Genomic DNA, 16,832 nt, shown 5'->3' on the forward strand with positions numbered 1-16,832 from the left:
CGTGGACCTGTCGGGAGAGGAGGGACCCTCCACGGGGCGCTTCGGCGGGGAGCAGGGCCCTGCGAGCCCCTTCTCCAGCCTCCGGCCTCCTGACTGGGAGAGAATGAACACCCACCGTTGTGAGCCGCCCAGATCGTGGTGCTCTGTTAAGGCCGCTCCAGGAAGCAAACACAGTCCCTAGGGAGGGGCCCCGTTAGGACGTTTGCCCTCGGACCTCACTGCGCGGCCTGAGGGTTAGGGCAGAGAGATGCTCTGTGCCTGCCTCTCTTTCGCTTCTCATAGACTGTCAGTTTCACGGGGCCAGAGATTATGCCCAGTTTGCCCCAGTCCCCCCCGGGGAAGGTGTGCCCCCCAGTTGGGCCCTGAAGTTCTGCTTGAATGAGGATATAAAGGGTCTTAAGTTTTATATTTTTCATAATAGTCCATTTTTTTCCAAATAAAGTCCTGGGTAGGTAATGGAAACAGTCATGCCCAGGAAATCCCATTTAAGTCTATTTACACAACTCCCGTCGTTCTATCCCCAGACAGTGGAGAACGTCGTGTTTATTACTGTTCCCAGAATATTGAAAAAAAATAGGACGGTTCACGCCTGGGCTGCTCCTATCTGTGAGGACATGCAGCGTTCTCACGGTCCTCGGCTGGGTCATCACCGGTTAGTGTCTAAATCCTGAAAAGAAACATCCAAGGTTGGTTTATGTTACGAACCCATTGCTTCCTGAGCGCCTCTCTTGTCTGCATTAGCCACTTTCCAACAGGAAAGACAGCAAATAGCCCTTTTATTGCCATAATGGCTAGCAACCTGGGTGGCACAAGAAGTTTACTCTAAAGAGCGCACTACTCACTAATAATAATAATAAAAAGAACAAAAGAAAACCCCCAAGGATGAGGCCATGCAGCCAGTGTCTGTATTATCGTTATTCAGAGGACAGAAGCCACAGCTATGCCATCACCGTAAACATGTCTCCTTCTTATTGACAGATGCTTCACTTAAATAAACATAATCAGGATTTGGGAAGATTCGCCTTGGCAGCAGCTAAAACACATGAACACTCACTAATCTCCTTGTGGCCCAGTTGATCCTCCAGCTGCTCTGGAAAATGCATTTTTTGGCAGGGGTAGGTGGTGCCGAGGAAGCAAGGCCAGCCCGAGGCTCACGGTGCGCCCAAGCTGTTCACAGCTCCACACGTAGGAGGAAGACGCTCGCGTTCTTTTTAGTTCCCTCCTAACGTATGTAAGTACCTCTTTATTTCATAGAACTCCACAGTCCCTCCAAAAAGCGCTGGGACTAAGAGGGAATAGCAATTTGACGGTCCAGTCACCTTAACTTTGAGTTCCTTGGGCACACATGATGAGCGTAAGGTGATATTATCCTTTATCGAAAACTATCATAGGAAGAAAGAGAAGCTCCCACATGCTCATTGTGTGCAGAGTCAGTGGCGTGCACGCATCTCACCCTGATGTCCATTGCAGCGCTACTTGCGGTAGCCAGGACATGGAAGCCACCTAAATGTCCATCAACAGACAACTGGATAAAGAAGATGTGGTACAGATATATACCATGGAATATTACCCAGCCATAAAAATGAACGAAACTGGGTCATTTGCAGAGACATGGATGGACATAGAGACTGTCATACAGAGTGAAGTAAGTCAGAAAGAGAAAAACAAATATCGTATATTAACACATATATGTGGCATCTAGAAAAATGGTAGAGCTGAACTTATCTGCAAACCAGAAATAGAGTCACAGATGTAGAGAACAAACTTTTGGTTACCAAGGGGAGAAGGGCGGGGGCTGGGGTGATTTAGGAGATTGGGATGGACATAAACACACTACTATGTATCAATTAGACAACTAATGGGAACCTACTGTAGAGCACAGGGAACTCTACTCGGTGCTCTGTGGTGACCTAAACGGGAAGGAAATCTAAAAAAGAGGGGATATATGTATACGTATAACTGATTCGCTTTGCTGTAGAGTAGAAACTAACACAACACTGTAAAGCAACTCTACTCCAATAACAATTAATAATAATAATAATAAAGAGTCAGTGTGTCGTAGGCGAGGGCAGGGTCTGACCGCCAGGGCCGGGTCTGGAGATAATCCATGAAGAGCCTCAGCACCTCCTCTCTGTGCCCCGCATCCCTGCCTACCCTCCTCTTCTCTGCAGACCACCCCTCTGTGCTCTCTCATCACAACAGCCCCCAGTGACTCCCCTTGTTGCCCAGTCTCTGCAGTTCCTGTGGCCAAGGACCACCACGGGCTCATGCTGAGCTTCTGTGCCTCTTAGTCCAGTTCTTGAGTGAACCAATCCCAGCAGCTCAGCTCACGGACCAGATGGCCACCCTGTCCAAGCAGCGGAGCCCCAAAGCATTCACTGGCCTGTGGAGGAGAGGCAGGCGAGGGGAGAAGGAGGCGCCTGGGGTGAACTTCAGAAAGTGCTCTGAAGATGTTTAGCAAGTGTAATCCTTTCTGGCTGCAAAGTGTTGTAGACATGAGGTGCACAGGGACCTGATCACACCACTTGGTTTATCCAGCAATTCTTCGTAATTCTGACATAATGCTGTCTAAAACCTGGAAAAACATGTACATTTTGTATTGATTTATAAATCAGTGAGTAGAATGCTGTTTCCTTTAGTATTATTTCACTTGGTAATTAGCAGTTATATGCCAGTGGTGGGTTATCTCTGTAAAAACAGATTAGGCATTTCTCGTGATGTTTGACGATTAGGATTCATCTGGTACAGAATTTTCCTGGTCTTACTTCTATAAAAGTCATAAATTCACAAGTTACTTTACAGTTCCTGAAAACACTGAAGCTATTCCCCTTAGAAAACTGATTTCTTTTACATACTATGTCTTCTCCTATTAATTTTTCTCTCTGCTGGCATTATCCAACTCAATCCTGTGTCTGTAACCTCAGGATTTATAACTGTTCCTCTAGAAAAGTGTTTCACTTGATTAAACTCTGTTCTTTCCTGAAATCCGCTAAAGTAATCCACTCATGATTCGGTAATCACCGAATGCTGATTCTCTTTGACTTATGTGTTGCACACAGAGACAAGAGCAGAGGTACAATACATTTTTATTAATTAACAGAGATCCAGAGTATTTGAGTATGAATATCTAATTGAAAGAGGTCATCTGTAAACCTACTACCAATCAGAACATAAAGCAGCCAAAGTACATCATGTTTATAAAAATAGGAAGTATAGACAAATTATGCTTCCTCCAGGGTTTATTAGTGTATAATTCATACTAATAGCTGACACAGAGGAAGAAAGCCTAGACTGTAATCTCAGGTATGTAATGCATGTTTTGTTTGTCACTGTATCTGTCTAATAGGTGCCTAATATCTGGTCGGTACTTAGTGTTTATCGAACGACTATAGGTGGATTATTTAGGAGCTTGATGGGAACAGCACAAACAGAATAATCCCAGCACAGACTTTCTACTGACGTCCATCTGCATTGTCAAATAACCAGGCAGAGTGTGCCATCAAAGCGGGGCTGGGGTTTAAAATAGGATCCAAGGTTAACAGAGCCTGCATCAAGGTAGGAAGTGCTGGGGCATAGATGCTCATCCCTGGAACCTGGACGACGGACTCGGGAACAAAGTCTCAGGTCTGCAGAAAGTGCCATTACATGTTCACATTCACAAAAGGCTGGAGATGGCAAAGCCAAACAAACAAGGGGCAAGATGGTTCTGGGCTCTGCAGACCCTCACCGTGGATCACACAGTCACTGCCCGGAAAGCAGCAGTGTCACCTACTCATGCCCAAAAGGCGCCAAGTATCACAAAATAAGGTACTTGAGTCAAACCTTCCATTCTGAGACTACCAGTGCAGTGAAGCAGCTCCAGAGGCCGGATTCGTGAGCCAAATGAGAAATGGCATCAGCAGAGACTTTGTTAAGGTGAATGGGGGGCAGGGGCGAGGAGAGTGATGAGACACAGACCCCCCCCGAACCAAGTCTGAAGTGAAGCCACTTCGCCTGAAGAGCTTTGAAAATAAATCCAGCTTGTAAACCTGAAGATGAGGGAAAATCACACAGACGCGGAGAGAGAACGTGGAAAGAGCATAAAGCTGGGTCAGGCTTTCCAGAGAGACACACGGAACAGCGACCTGAGTCAGATCTTTGGGATGATACAGTTATTAAAAATAATATACAACGCAACCAAATATGTTTATATTTTTAGGAATTAGTATTAACAGGAGAATGCCTTAGTAATACTTAATAGTTTACAAAGATATATCCAATACTATTTTTAAAATTTACTTTATTGAAGTAGAGTTGATTTACAGTGTTGTGTTCATTTCTGCTGTGCAGCAAAGTGACTCAGTTATACGTATATGCACACATTCTTTGTCATATCATTTTCCATGATGGTTTATCACAGGATATCGAATGTAGTTCCCTGTGCCGCACAGCAGGACCTTGTTCATCCATCCTGTAGGTACTAGTCTGCATCTGCTGATCCCAAACTCCCACTCCATCCCTCCCCCACCCCTCCCCCTTGGCAACCACCGGTCTGTTCTCTATGTCTGCGACTCTGTTTCTCTTTCATTCATTTGTGTCATATTTTAGATTCCACATATAAGCGATGTCAGATGATATTGGTCTTTCTCCGTCTGACTTACTTTACTCAGTATGACAGTCTCTAGGCCCATCCACGTTGCTGCAAATGGCATGATTTCATCCTTTTTTATGGCTGAGTAGTATTCCATTGTATAGATGTCCCACATCCTCTTTATCCATTCCTCTGTCGATAATCCAATACTATTTATGTTATGATTGACTAACAGATGTTGTTCAGCTGCTATGCACCAGACTTGCTCACTTATAATCATTTGTCATCCACACTCTCTGACCTGCTCAGCTGGCCTCTTGTGCTTAGTGGATGGAAAGTAACAAAATCTTTTCGTGTCTTCCTGTCCTTCCAATATCCATCTAGGTAACCCTCAGAAAATACTATTTAACTTAATCAAAACATAATGGCAGAGACAAAGTAGCGGCCGTTGGCTTTGGGCTTCGGGAATCTTCCTGCACCTGCCGAGCTCACCACAGAAATGACTGCTGTCCACGCAGGCAACATAAACATCAAATGGGACCCCAAAAGTCTGGAGATCAGGACTCTGGCAGTTAAAAGACTGTTGGAGCCTCTTTGTTACCCAGGTTACAACCCTGGTAAATACCAATAGCAAGGGGCCCTCTAATAAGAAGTGAGGTCGTCCTAAGAAGGCCCATGTTTTGGCCGCATCTGTTGAACAGGCACCTGAGAATTTCTTGGAGAACAGGGATAAAACTGCAAAGGAGAGTCAGTTTCTCAAGGAGGAGCTTGTGGCTGCTGTAGAAGATGTTCGAAAACAAGGTGATTTGATGAAGAGTGCTGCTGGAGAGTCTGTAGATGGTCCCTGTTCTTCCGTGAAGCGTGGCAACCGGTTCGGGCAGCTCGAGCTTTGCTCTCTGCTGTTACCCGGCTGCTTATTTTGGCTGACGTGACAGATGCCTACAAATTACTTGTCCAGCTGAAAGGTGTAGAAGACGGTATCTTGAAACTGAGGAACGCTGGCCCTGAACAGGACTTGGGAATACAGTATAAGGCCCTGAAACCTGAAGTGGATAAGCTGAACATTATGGCAGCCAAAAGACAGCAGGAACGGAAAGATATGGGCCATCGTGATCCGATGGCTGCAGCCAGAGGAATCCTGCAGAAAAACGTTCCGATCCTCCGTACTGCATCCAGGCATGCCTGCAGCACCCGGATGTCGCAGCCTATCAGGCCAGCAGAGACCTGATATACAAGCAGCTGCAGCAGGCGCTCACAGGCATTTCTAATGCAGCCCGGGCTACCGCATCAGACGACGCCTCCCAGCACCGGGACGGAGGAGGAGGAGGAGTGGCACACGCCCTCAGTAACCTTGATAAACAAATCACGGTGGACCCCTTGAGCTTCAGCGAGGAGCGCTTTAGGCCTCCCTGGAGGGGCACCTGCAAAGCATCGTTAGTGGGGCTGCCCTGATGGCTGATTCACCCTGTACACGTGATGACCGGCGTGAGAGAATCGTGGCAGAGAGTAAGGCTGTCTGCCAGGCCTTGCAGGACCTGCTCTCAGAGTACGTGGGCAAAGCTGGGTATAAAGAAGGAAGTGATGCACTCAATTCGGCAATAGATAAAATGACCAAGAAGACCAGGGACTTGCATAGGCAGCTCCGCAAAGCTGTCACGGACCACGTTTCAGATGCGTTTCTGGAAACCAGCGTTCCACTTTTAGTATTGATTGCAGCTGCAAAGAATGGAAATGAGAAAGCAGTTAAAGAATATGCCCAAGTGTTCCGTGAACATGCCATCAATTTAATTGAGGCTGCCAACTTGGCCTGTTCCATCTCAAACAATGAAGAAGGTGTAAAGCTTGTTTGACTGTCTGCAAGCCGGCTAGAAGCCCTCTGTCCTCAGGTTATCAATGCTGCGTTGGCTTTAGCAGCAAAACCACAGAGTAAACTGGCCCAAAGGACGCGGATCCTTTTAAAGAACAGCGGGGAAAACAAGTCTGAGTTCTCACAGATGCTGTCGATGACTCTACTTCCATTGCTGACTTCTTGGCTGTCTCAGAGAACCACATTTTGGAAGACGTGAACAAATGCGTCATTGCTCTCCAAGAGAAAGATGCGGATAGGCTGTACCGCACAGCTGGTGCAATTCGAGGCCGAGCTGCTTGGGTCATTCACGTGGTCACCTCAGAGAAGGACAACTAGGAGCCAGGGGTCCACACAGAGAAGGTGCTGGAAGCCACCAAACTCCTCTCCAACACAGTCATGCCACATTTTACCGAGCAAGTGAAGCGGCCGTGGAAGCCCTCAGCTCGGACGCGGCCCAGCCCGTGGATGAGAAGGAGTTTATGGACGCCTCGCGCCTGGTGTAGGACGGCACCCGGGACATCAGGAAAGCGGTGTTGCTGATAAGGACCCCTGAGGAGCTGGATGACTCGGACTTCGAGACGGAAGACTTAACTGAAACCCTCATCCCCATAAAGGACCTGTGTCCTTTGGGAAGTGCTGGTGTGGTGCCTTTGCTTGCTGTTTGTTGAACGGGCTGCCTGGCACGTGCACGAGCTAAAGCAGGGTCTCAGACAAATATTGAGCGATTTTAACTTTATTCCTCACGACTGTTTGAAATACTGCAGAAAATTCTGGATGTCTATACATCAGGCTGTGGGCCCAGAGGCCTGGGGCAGCTGGAGGCCTAGGGTTGTGTTTGACTTGTGATTTCTGTCTCGGTGGCAGACCCCTGAGGAGCTGGATGACTCGGACTTCGAGACGGAAGACTTCGATGTCAGAAGCAGGACAAGCGTCCGGACGGAAGACGATCAGCTGATAGCTGGCCAGAGCGCCCGGGCGATCATGGCTCTCCTTCCCCAGGAGCAGAAAGAAAAGATTGCGGAGCAGGTGGCCAGCTTCCAGGAAGAAAAGAGCAAACCGGATGCCGAAGTGTCCCAGTGGGACGGCAATGGTAATGACATCACCGTGCTGGCCAAGCAGATGCGAAGGATCATGATGGAGACGACGGACTTTACCCGGGGTAAAGGACCGCTCAAAAACACATCACATGTGATCAGTGCCGCCAAGAACATTGCTGGGGCGGGATCCCGGATGGGTAAGCTTGGCCGTACCGTCGCAGACCATTGCCCAGACTCAGCCTGCAAGCAGGACCTGCTGGCCTACCTGCAGTGCATCGCCCTCTACTGCCACCAGCTCAACACCTGCAGCAAAGTCAAGGCTGAGGTGCAGAACCTCGGGGGGGAGATGGTCGTCTCCGGGGTGGACAGCGCCATGTCCCTGATCCAAGCCGCTAAGAACTTGATGAACGCTGTGGTGCAGATAGTGAAGGCGTCCTACGCGGCCTCCGCCAAATACCAGAAGTCTCAGGGGAGGGCTTCCCATAACCTCCCTTCTGTGTCGTGGAAGATGAAGGTGCCTGAGAGAAAGCCCTTGGTGAAGAGAGAGACACAGGATGAGACACAGACCAAGATTAAGAGGGCATCTCAGAAGAAGCCCATGAACCCTGTGCAGGCCCCCAGTGAGTTCAAAGCCGTGGACAGCATCTAAGGCTGCCCCCGGCCCTCGGGGCTCCTAAAGATCTGTCAGTGTTCTTCGCTCGTGTATTTCCTAAATAGAACACTGATGTTAGATTCCATAGGAAAATAGATTTCAGACCTGGCCAAGCTGGTGAATTTTGCAAAGACATACTTGTGTTTAAGTCAGTCAAAATACTTTTAGAATTCAGGAGCATATATCTAGCTATATATTTTTATAAGCGTAAAAATTCCATAACCAAAGAGAATCCCACATTAACTTGTTAGTAACACTGTTGACCAAGTTGAGATGCCTGTCTTCTAGTGGTGGCAGCCGTAGGGTTTGAGAGAACGGGGTCTGGTTCAGGAAGAGGACTTCCACTGGTTCCGGCAGTTTGGCTGGTATTAAACGACCAAAGATGACCCAGAGTAAGCAACCTGGGCATCTTAGGAGGCCCTGGAAAAAGGAACATTCCCAGAAAGGTCTCCAGAGGGACAAACCACACGAAACTGAGTAAAACATAATGTATCATGAAGAAAACGGATTACTCTCTTTATGACATGAAATAAGAATATTTTTTTCTTTTTTTAAAATTTATTTATTTATTTTTGGCTGGGTTGGGTCTTCTTTGCTGTGCGCAGTCTTTCTCTAGATGTGGCGAGCGGGAGCTACTCTGTCGCGGCGCACATGCTTCTCATTGCAGTGGCTTCTCTTGTAGAGCACGGGCTCTAGACGCGTGGGCTTCAGTAGTTGTGGCACACGGGCTCAGTAGTTGTGGCGCGCAGGCTCTAGAGCGCAGGCTCGGTAGTCGTGGCGCACAGGCTTAGTTGCTCCACGGCATGTGGGATCTTCCCGGACCAGGGCTCGAACCCATGTCCCCTGCACTGGCAGACGGATTCTTAACCACTGCACCACCAGGGAAGTCCCCAAAATAAGAATTTTAATGCATGGTTACAATAACTAACGTACTCTGCTGCAGGACATTAATAAAGTTGCTTTTTTCAGGCTAGAGTGTCATGATGCTGTAATCAAAACATGCTTTTTTCCCTTTCTTCAGCTTCAAATGCAAATTCATCACTGGGCTCACTTCTGATAATTGCAGTGTTTCCTACCTTGGGCTTACGAGAGAAGCCTGACAAAACAGTGTTCGCTCAGGCAATAATTTAGACTTACCTTATTTGTGATTACTATAGCGATTACTATAGCTACAAGGTATAATTTTACTTTCTTATTTAAATTTTATGAATCTGAATTTTTTTTGCACAAACTTTTCCCAATAAAGTCCACTATGAAACAAAGTTAAAAAAAAAAAAAGCATATTGGATTGCATATTCTCCCTGAATACCCCTCAAGTTCTGACAGGAGGAGAGACAGGAAGAGGCAGAGGGCTGAAGCCTGAGGAGGAGCGTAAGGGAGGGGCTGGTCTGGTGTCCCTGGAGACGCCCAGCTCTCTGAGGCTCAGTACACAGATATGACACACATTAGGTTTGGTCCGTATGCTCTCCGAGATCTAGAAATGCAGTGTTACAGGACACTGTTGTGAAATAAGTCTGGCCATTCAAGCCCTATATTGTGTTGAATCGGAGCAAGATGGATTTCTCCTGAAGACACGGAAGATTAAGCTTCAGGTCTCCTTCCTCACATGGACCCCCGCCCCCCGTGAGATCTGGGAGGTGCGGGAGGTGCAGCATTTTCGAGGTGGAGGAGAAGCCAGGCTGCTCCCAGGGAGCATAGCTGGGAAAACCTTTTTGGTAAACTGACTAAACGTATTTCAGAAAAATGATGGATCTCTAAGGCTACAAAAATTAGTTGTCTTTTCCTTTGTCATTCTAAGTTAGTACTTATATTCATACTTAGTTTTGTATTTGTAATTTTGTATTCTCTCTTTTTTTTAAGAGAACCATCTGCCCCAAGTGTATAAACTTCAGGCTGCCCACAACCTGAATGGGGTCCCGTGAGCAAGCGTTTACAAAGGTTGGGCCCTGACTTTTCCTTGTGTCTAATCACGTGGTTGGCTTCATCTTCTCCTCCACCTGTAGACGCTTCTCATGCCTTTCCAGTTTCCAGTCCACTTTTCAGCGAGATCTGAGAATCGAGGACGGTCTGACCCCGTACAGTACTGAGTCACGTGGAGCCGGAGCGTCCTGACTGAGGTTCCCTCATGCTGAGTCTTGCCCCTTAGCAGGAGGGCAACACCCCCTTCGCTGGCCATTTGCCGGTCACTGTCTCATACCGCTCTTGGCATGTCATCCTTGGCATGGAACGGACAACATTTTGACAGTACGTCAATCTCTTGCTTCTTTGAGACCCTCTTCCCACATTTTTCAGTAACTGACCCATCAATCCTATGTTTCAAAAGGTTGAGTGGAACCAAATAAATCCTGGTGACAGTTATTTCAGGAGCGAGATGCACAGACGTTGACTGGCAAGTGATGCTTGATGATATTCTTACTTATGAGGTACATTTCTTCCATCACTTGAAGTCTAAAACTTCTGAGATGTTCTTTATTTTTTCCCTTTATACCTCTTTTTGCTATTATAATGTCTGTTGTTAAATCATTTTGTTCTTTGTACCATTTTAAAGATGATATTTAACCTTAAAAGCAACCTTTTTCTATTTTATTTGCCAAATCAATTCTTTTAGCTCACAGCACTTAAAGGTCAATTTGCAGTTTAATTTTCAGATTACAAAGGAACACATCGGGGGAGAGATGTATTTTACGTTTCTTTTATATTGTACTATAATATACCGTACTGTAAACCAGTATTATGCGTAGAAATGTTTATTATTTTAAGGAAAAGATAAAATCCATGAAATCTTATTAGAGCAATCAGGAGACTACCATGCGCTCCACTTCTAACTGAAGAGATCTATTTTCAAAATTCAAGGTATAAAACTTGTGAATTCAGAGCATTGTATTCCTTGAGTGGTTAGGTTAAGATTTTTACAATACTCAAGAAGAAAAGAGAAACAAATCCTGTTTTGGGGACTCAGTGTCCCGTGGAATGGCCAGGAAGTGCATCCATCTAGTATAGCTGGACACCACGACCACCCTAGGAGATGGAGAGGTATGAGTTCCTGAGTTTATGGAATAAAAGACTGTAGCGTCCCCTGATAATGTTTAAGCTGGAGTCCTAAGCAAACCCAGGAAAACCTTCTAAAGGGGATTTGAAATCACTGGTACCATCTTTTAAATGATTTCTCTTCTCCTGGAGGTGGATAGGTCCAAATATATTAGGTTGAATTCAGTGCCCCCCCCGCAATTCACATGTTCAGGTCCTAATCGCCCAATACCTCAGAAGGTGACCTTGTTTGTAAGCAGAATTGCTGCAGAGGCAATCGGTTTAGAGAAGGTTCTAGTGGCTTAGGGCGGGTGCCTAACGCAGTGGGAATAACGTCCTTCTAAAAAAGGGGAGGTTGGAATGCAAATGCGCACCTGGAGAGAACAGCCTGCGCAGGTGGAAGCAGAGATCAGGGAATGCAGACGAAAGAAGGAAGATGGAAGATTGCCAGCAAGCCCCCGGGTGCTAAGACAGAGGACCTGGACAGATTTCCTCACAGCCTCAGAGGGACTCAGGCCTCCTCAGCTGTGACACAGTACCTTCCTCTTGGGGAAGCCACGGAGCCTGTGGTCCTCTTATGGCAGCCCTCCAAGCTAATGCAGTTAGGGTCACAGCTCTTAAGAAACCTCCGCTAAGGTTGTTACAAGCTTTTCTGAAAAATAAAGTGCGTGTACACCTTCCGAAAAAGACTAGTGCCACCCAAGTCTGTCCTGCCTAAGGTCCCTCCTTTAGATCCTCTGGTTTCTTTTTTCCTTTTTTTTTTTTTTTTCCTGCGGTACGCGGGCCTCTCACTGTCGCGGCCCCTCCCATCGCGGAGCACAGGCTCCGGACGCGCAGGCTCGGCGGCCACGGCTCGCGGGCCCGGCCGCTCCGCGGCACGTGGGATCCTCCCGGACCGGGGCACGAACCCGCGTCCCCTGCATCGGCAGGCGGACACGCAACCACTGCGCCACCAGGGAAGCCCGATCCTCTGGTTTCTTACCCTTTTCATGTTAGTATCACTCTTTATGTTAGTATGAGAAACATATTTGCTTGTACAATCAAGAAAAGAAGTTGTAATTGGATTTCACCCCAAGCCAATAATTTCTCACCGGAGCAAGTTAATAAATCCTCCCATCCTGTCGCATCACTGGAGTGTCCTCAGTAAAATCCCTGAGGGGTAGGGCAGCGTTCTGCTGGAGACCCCGCGCTGTGCACCTTCCAGACCCGAGGATGCAGCGTCCTCTGCCCTGTGGGCTCGCCACAGTCCACAAATTGAAGTTTCCCTCCCTCAGGCAGAGGGTGGAAGGAGTGCTAGTAATTTCTAGATTTTCTTTTTTTGACATTACACTTGACAGGAAACAAAAGGTATGTGGATCCCTTGGAAAATTATGGAAATTAGAGTTTTGGTTACGGAGTGTTCACCTCAAGTTCTGTGTATTAATCACTGTCACTTAAAAGAGATTGAAACGGTAGTACAGCCTCAGTCAAGGGCACGCAAGATATTTATGTCTAGAATGGAGTCAGACATCAGGGCAAACCTGTGCTTCTCAACTGGGGGCAACACCGGCCCAGGGACGTTTTGGAGGGAAAACTTGCAGACAGGTAGGGCATGGTCGTGAAGCTGGCAGGAGAGAGACCGCTGGTGTTTAGTGACAGGATTTATCAATAGTATCTCCTATAACATATAGGACAGTCTTGCTGAGAATACGAATTTGGACTAATATCTCCTCTAGCCGCATGCTGGTTGGCGTTCTTTCTGTGCTGAACCTCGGCACAGTCCAAGGAGCTAGAACAAGGAGATGCTGACGGAGATCCTTTGGGTCTTTCCAAGTCTTGGCAGACATGGAATGTGCATGGTGCAGGACAGTGCACCATTATATAGTTCTGCTGTATAAAATAGGAAGGGAAGAATGCTGTTGCTATCAAAGTATTATTTTCTAACAAGCTGGGTGCAGTTCCACTGACACTTGGATAACCCACATCCCTGTAGCGTTTTTTTTTTCAGTGCAAGTTTTTAGGCAGATTCAATGAGGTGTTTTATGAAAATGACTGCTTGAAATCATGTTTGGTACTTTTTAGCTACTTTAAAAATCTGGCTTTTAATTTTTATCGTTCATCACTTACATGTGGCCCTTGGTCTTTGGGCAGGAGGTAGTAGACATAGAGCCCTAGAAAAGGTTCTCCAAGCCCAGCATAAAGAGGCCAGAGTGCATTTCACCATGAGGGAGTCTGGTGATCTATGGAAGGTGAACGTCTTGTGGATAAAGAGTGTATACTGTTGATATGAACAGGGGACAATGCCGTGTAGGAAATAAAATGTACCCTTTACGTGTAAGTGTCAGGAGTAGTAATGTTCTAAGTACCAGAGTAATCAAAGACAGTCTCCTGCAGAGACGCGCTGGGAACCCCTCAGACCCCGCCCGTCAGTCTCTATCTGGATGCAAAGGTCAAAACTGGTGCCGTACCTTAAGACTTCAGGCTTAAAGCTTGGAATGCCGTCACCGAAAATCTCCATGAGGTGCTTCCATGTTGTAAAGAGGGGGAGAGAGCTGGCTGTGATGGAGTGTTGATATATCGAAGCAGTTCGGTGAACACTAGTGGATGCGGTCCGTGTTCCCGACAAGAGGAATTCTCAGGGTGTCCTCTTTCCTCCGTCCCCCAAAACTCTGCTATCATGGGTAGACCCAGCACTTAGGGCTGACCACGTGGGAGATTGCACGAGAGATGCACTCAGATAAAGCAGCCCGCCAGCCTGGCCTGCACTCGGCTTCCAAGTCTGTGTCTGCCATCTCAGGATGTGGTCGTTTGACACAATCATGAATTTCAAGTCCTCCCCCAGAAAAAGGGTCTAAGCTACGTAGGTGGCCTTGACAATGAGAAGCTCTCACTGAAAAATGGGGCAGTTAGCTTGCTGAAGAGGTAGGTAGTGTTTGCTCCATGTCATTCACTCGGTGCGGCTGTAGGGAGGGGACGTGTCCCTGGGAGCCTGGGAATCTTAGGTGCAGTTGCTCGGAAGGAAAAAGCACGGCATAGCAGCCAGCAGCCTCGGGATTTTATTTCGGCCTGTGGTGAAGAGCACCAGGGAACAGGGGTTGGATGCCTGGGACTCAGGACACAGACTCCAGTGTCCTCCATCTGCAGACAAAACTCTCAGGAACCCAGAGCTGGAGGACCCCAACCTGCATAGGCTGTGTGTGTCTGGGCTGGAGGTGACCTTATTCCTAGCAGCTGCGGCTGAGTAACAAAGGTGAGAGGACACCGCCAAGCTGCAGGGCTCGGCGCCAACGTCAGGGCTCAGGCAGTGACGGAAGCTCCAGGTCTGTCTCATCTGGGGGACAATGTCAGCCTCAGGGCCGGTGACCAGAGCTGGCGCCCAAGGCCCACACCCAGAAGTAGTCCCTCCTGTGGGATATAATGCCTTGCTGTTGCATTCCTCAGATTCTCAGCAATTTATCTTTGAATCTGTGTTTTGAAAGTGACCACTGATGGGCAGCACTTGCCAGGGGCTTCAGACCTCAGCTCAGGCCTCACCCCGCTCACCCCCACCCACCTTCCTGCCTTTGTGTCCCTAGCACCTCAGCCCAGCGAGGGTTTGAGTCCAGGCACAGCAGAGGTGAAGGTCAGATATGCGAGGGCCCAAGAATGGAACAATCTGCACTCACCCAGAGAGTGTCCCCACGCCCCGGGGAGTGTGACATTAAAAAACAACAGGTGGAGAGAGACCTGGGGGCCACAGAAGAAAGGGAAATGCTTCTCTCCTGGTTTTTGAGCAAAGAGCCCCACATTTTCACGTTGCATCAATAATTCCGAGCCCTGAAACACGTCACTCACTCACAGGCACCATCTCTGTGATCAAGCTTGGACGTGAGACCTGTTGTCTGCATCCCAGACGAGGTGATGGCGGGGCCAGCTTGTCCCTCACACAGAGAATTCTCATCACTGATGCTCCTTGTGGAATTAGGAATATTAACAATGGTCAGGCAGCAACCAGTTGGGTCTACAGAGGGTTCACATCACAGGAAAGAAAAAGCACTTTCCTTAATTAATTATACCTAGCTCTCAGCTGGGCCAACTTCCTCTATTGTTCCAAAGGCAATTATATATGAAATTGCAGGGGAATACACATTCTAAGGAGAGCTGCTCATTTTCATTACTGGGTCCAGTTTCTCAATATGTTTTCTTTAATATGTATTGTTTTTCTATTATATTTTTAAAATGATGTAGTATATGCATTTCTGTACATGTGTGTTCCATGTTATGTGCATTTATTTATATAGATTTGTACACATCTACACGAGGCCCCTATAAGAAATGTCACAACTGGACAGTATCTAAGTTTGTATCTTTATTTCTCTAATTAAAATGAATGCCACTTAAGTCAAGACAATTATTCACATTTTCTTAGGAGATTGATTTCTAACCCTTTTCAACCATTTGTCTTCTCTCTATTTTCACTTCTTTCCATTTCTGGGCATATTTAAAATTTAAAACTTCCAAGACCATTGTGAAGTCTGATAATACCCCCCAGGGAAGATTCTTTAATGAGCTTTCCTGTTTCATCTTATGTTTATTTTTAATTGAAGTATAGTTGATTTACAATGTTGTGTTAGTTTCAGGTGTACAGCAAATTGATTCAGTTATACACACACACACACACGTATTTTTTTCAGATTCTTTTCCCTTATAGGTTATTACAAAATATTGAGTATATTACTTTATGTTTAACTTACATTTTTAAAAAATCATGTATCCTATCTGTATCCCATGCTTACCCTCAGGACAATGTTAGGTCTTGTTCAAGTAGTGGTCAAATACAGTCAATATTTTTATTTATGAAGCAGTGGAACCTCTTGCCCTGCTCTGTAACCAGCCGTGTGAACCTTTCTGGCCAATAAAATATGGCAGAGGTGACATTGCACCAGTGCAGAGACCTGAATTCAGGGGCTTCCTGGGTGCGTCCACTCCTTTCTCCGAAGGCTGCTGCGTGTCCAGCTGCCCAGCTGTCCTGCTGGCAGAGAAGAGCCCACATGAAGAGGGATGAGTCATTTGGTTCAGGCCATCCTGGACCAGCCAGCTGACCCCAGATGAAGGCACAAGCAAGGCCTCTGAGATCAGCTAAGCCCTGCCCAGGTCGGCAGGACCACCCACTCCACTTACACAATTACGAGCTAACACAGGCTCATTGTTTTAAGTCCCGCAGTTTGGGGTAGTTAATTACAAAGTGACTGCTAGCTGATAGTCTGCTATCTGATCAATCATGACTCTACTGTCACCCCTGTGCACTAGTCAACAGGCCATAAAGACAAAGGAAAAATGGGTTTGACTCCTGATCACAATCAGTTCACAATTTAACTGGTTTGTGGACGCCTTACACATTGCAGCATCTATGCCACCAATATGCTCAGATAGTCTAATCCAAAATCGTCAGGTGGATTCCCAAAACAAGCACATGCTTGCCTAGCAGCTGCAAGGACAGCATTGTTCTCGGGACAGAGAGTAAGAGATGGAAACAGAGACAGAGACAGAAAAACAGAGACACACATGACTAATTGCACTAAGGGATCTGGACACAGGTCCGCCCAGTTGGACACAGACACAGAAGAGAAGTGGAAGCTCATGGAGAAGCAGACTGGGGGGTGTGGGCACAAAGTCACTGAAGGCCTTTTATGTGCCTTACTAAGCACTTATTCCTTAAGACACTTCTTTCTTTCCTTT

The 16,832-nt window shown here is 47.0% G+C and overlaps 1 pseudogene; it reads left to right on the plus strand.

The window, feature by feature from the left end:
- Window positions 1–5,069: 5,069 nt before the first annotated feature.
- On the plus strand, window positions 5,070–8,105 carry LOC102994070 (catenin alpha-1-like; annotated as a pseudogene).
- Window positions 8,106–16,832: the final 8,727 nt, after the last annotated feature.

The sequence above is a fragment of the Physeter macrocephalus genome, chromosome 7 (genome assembly GCF_002837175.3).
Source record: "Physeter macrocephalus isolate SW-GA chromosome 7, ASM283717v5, whole genome shotgun sequence".
In the NCBI taxonomy this organism is placed as follows: Eukaryota; Metazoa; Chordata; class Mammalia; order Artiodactyla; family Physeteridae; genus Physeter; species Physeter macrocephalus.